The following is a 3,592-nucleotide window of genomic DNA, read 5'->3' as shown; positions in this document are numbered from 1 at the left end:
TAAATGAGGCAGGGGCAGACCTTATTATCAAGGAACTTTATTTTCTGGCCCAACTTTTGATTGAAGTAGTAGTGGCTGCAATATCCAACTTATTTCTGCTTTCAGGTAGCTAACTTGAGATTCACCTTTTCTTAAAAAGCCTCTTCCTTTTTGTATTTGCAGTGAGAAATGCAATTTAAGTGTCAGAGGTTGGACCAGTGTTAATTTTAAAAATGTATTTTGTCAGGAAACATCAGAGTATTAAAACAAGCCAATAAAAGTATGTCTTTTTCCTTTTTAATCATCTTGTTTTATCCTCACTACTATAATGTTACGTAAAGAGAAAAGTAGCTTGGTATTTTCTTTTTAAGGGAGTGATAGAATCAACATTATAGCGCAGGGAAGAAGAGGTAGAATATATGCTCCTAATAGCAAAATCTTCTTGTAGGTTTATATTGCTCTACTAATGAATATCTGTGCTGATACTTGTTGGGCCTGTGTTGTGTTGCTGAGCGCTGCACTAAAATTTGAATCAAACCAATTGTAGGTTTGGGGGCTTTCTTTTTCTTTTTTTTAGTTCTTAATTTAAAGTGTCATGTTTTTGTAGTATTTTATTACAGATTTGCCCTTTTAAATAGCAGGTTTGGATTAAGTTGACTGTTATCACGGTACCAGTAGACTAGCAATACTGAACCAGGGTGCCATGAGATCCTTTCAGGAGTACAACAGTGTCACACAATGTTAAATCATGTTTCACAAAGTAAACTGAGATATTTTCAAATAGGAATCCATAGTTTTAAAAACATTTTGACGTGTTGCCTCCGAGTTCTTTGCAACAGAAGAATTGCTCTATTTTACCATGGTCAAAAAAAAAAAAAGCATGAAAACTAAGAACTGGCATTTTTTAAGGAGGGTCTCAAGTCTGAGGGGTGTCTCAAGTCCCAAAAGGGCTCAGAACCACTGCACTGGATGAAGCTTATTACACACTAGTTTAGTTGATATCAGTCTCCCCAGATAAAAGTGAAGTGGTTCTCTTCAAGTTTGGGTCCGGGTCAAGGCCCCTTAGAGGTCCCAACCCAAAGCAGCAATCAAAGACGTTGATTCAGCAGATGGCTGCTTCTTCTTCCTGACTCGGCACTTCTGCTGTAAAGGTAGGAGAACCTTTTGAGATGCTGTAATTTTGACCAATTTTATAAGAGTGCCCACATCTGCTCAAAGAATGGAATTTCCATGCTACTTTTATTTAAATAAATGGCATCAAAACCACTGTGCAGGCTACATTCAGTAACTGAATTCTGCCTTCCTAAATTTCATATTTTTTTTATCAAGAATACTGTTCACCTTCTGTCCTAAATTGTGTGTATACCTATATTTACATATACATAGTTTACACTGCTTCCCTAAAAAAAATCAGCCATCCAAAATTAGAGCACACGTCTTCAGTGGAGAAGCTGATTTTATTCACCGGAATAGAAACATAAAGTGCTGCCATTTTCTCTCAGCAAGCAAGCAGGACGACGGGTGGAGTCCAGTGTTGCCTTTCATAGCTGCTCTGAGCTTGTTATCCGAGAGAGAAGCTGGCAGCCATTTTGCAACATAGTCTGCCCACATGAGAGCGGGCAGACTAGGCCATAATGCTTAACAAATCCTGTTAAAGGAAAATATTGCCAAGAACTTTAGTATCAACCAGAATGAAAGCACTGTACAAAAGGATAACTTTTGTTTCATAGTCTGACTTGCATAGTTACAGAATGAAGTAAATTCATTAAAGTGGCTCTAAAATATAATCGATGAGGTTGTTTGATCAAGAACCCAGTTTTTGTTTTGTTCTGGTATTTGTAACAATCGGATAATGATCTAATGAATAATTCTTGTCCTGTATAATTTTTTCTATGAAGTGTGGGATGCAAACAAGTATTCAGAGAGACACCATAGACTGCAATTTAATCCTGCAGATTTACTCTTTGTAATGAGTTAATCAAAAACTTTATGCTTCAATACCATGTGTATACGTTGAGCAGACCTTCCAATCCACAAGAAAACTTCTGCATTAAAGCATCCAAGTACTGGGTAGGGTGCGCAGTCCTATTGCACATCCAGGGTGGTTCAAACATGTTCATGGGACCCAGCTTACTGGATATTGTTCCAACAACTGTGATTGTGTGCAAGACTGTGAAAAATGTCCTCTGTTTAAAATGGCAGTGACTTGCATGATCCAGCTGCTGTGCATTTCCTTTGTGCACTCAGAGGAAATGTATTTTATACTAATTAAGTTAGACTGTTCCTGTGTGATCTTTACTTTTTTATGAGGGAAGCATAACACTGCTATAGCTGGAGTTGGAAAGGTCTACATTTCTAAAAAATGTCTGCCTTGGTTTGAAAGCACAATATCCAAAAATACTGTTTTGAAAATTATGCATAAAATTAATTACAAATATGTAGAATTGTTTCTTCCAGGACAATGATTAGAGGTACTTTTTGATATGGGGATTTTCTTCTCCATTGGTATAGATACGAAACATCAGATGCTAGCAGAGGAAAAAAATACTGAGGAAGACTAAACTTTTAATTCAGTCATTCTGTTAATCTGTCTTTCCTTTTCTCTGAAATTTGGAACTTTCAGTTCACTAGTATAGACAACATCCATATAAAATAAGCCATCATCCGAAGTCCAGCCTGTTACTAAATTTTAAGTAACTGTTTGGGGACAGTTCCTTTGTTCTACATACCTAATTTTTAAAGCTGCTATACTAATCATCAACAATTTTCAAACAATCCTTGATACAACTTGTATTTCAGTCAGTGCAGGTGCCTTGCGAGTTCAGCAAAGACCGGTTAGTAATAAATCATATTTAACTGCTCAGCAGAGAAGCAAAAGGCTGTTATCTTTTGCTTCATGAAGAACATAGGGTTATAGGTGGATGAGTCGTAAACAAATCCACTGCTTGCTCATAGAAGAGAATAAGCTGTTTACAAACTTGAGATTTAGAGCAACAATGTAGTGACTGAAGAGATAACCATGCCCCATTTAAGATAGTATTAATGTCTTATACATCCCAGCTTTGTCAAAAGTAGAGGTGTTGCATGTAGGACAGAGCTCCAGTTTATGCAGTATGACTAAGGTGGCATTTGATGTGCTTTTATTAAATACCCTGTATGTGACAATTACCAAACAACCAGGATGTTTTGCAATCAGACTTTAGGCCAAGGCAGAAAAAGACCCTTGTGTGTCTGGCTACTTCTCCATGGCCTTGCTGACTAGACCTTGAGAACTGGTTCTTGTCCAAATCTCTGTCTAGTAAGAGGAGGAAACCACAGAAGAATTGAGAGAGAAAAGGGCTGAGGGGGCTTCCTATTCAATAAAGTGTGTCTTTAGAGAGGAGATGGTGGTTGAACTATAGTAACAGCATAACATTATTAAATTATTACATGGTCAGTCTAACCTATAATTTAAAAAATTCTCCAGAAATATGGCAACTAACATCTAGCGTACACAAAAAACCTCAGCAGAGGTTAAAGTAGTCTCATACAACAGCAACCAGCAGTTGCCCATTCTCCTCAATAAAACATTACAGATTTGGATAGGAAGAACTGTTTGGTTTCTGATTTTACA

At 37.1% G+C, this 3,592-nt stretch overlaps 1 protein-coding gene across 1 annotated transcript in view; it reads left to right on the top strand.

Annotated features, from left to right (window-relative positions):
- NNT (nicotinamide nucleotide transhydrogenase) overlaps window positions 1-280 on the top strand; it is a 64,551-nt gene extending 64,271 nt beyond the window's left edge. The window contains exon 22 of the mRNA XM_019495962.2: window positions 1-280. This exon is cut by the window's left edge and continues 1,624 nt beyond it. The gene's annotated coding sequence lies outside the window, so the exon portion shown is untranslated.
- Window positions 281-3,592: the final 3,312 nt, after the last annotated feature.

Source organism: Alligator mississippiensis, chromosome 3, assembly GCF_030867095.1.
Source record: "Alligator mississippiensis isolate rAllMis1 chromosome 3, rAllMis1, whole genome shotgun sequence".
In the NCBI taxonomy this organism is placed as follows: domain Eukaryota; kingdom Metazoa; phylum Chordata; order Crocodylia; family Alligatoridae; genus Alligator; species Alligator mississippiensis.
Note: the sequence above shows the minus strand (reverse complement) of the source record. Positions and strands in the feature narration are given on the sequence as shown.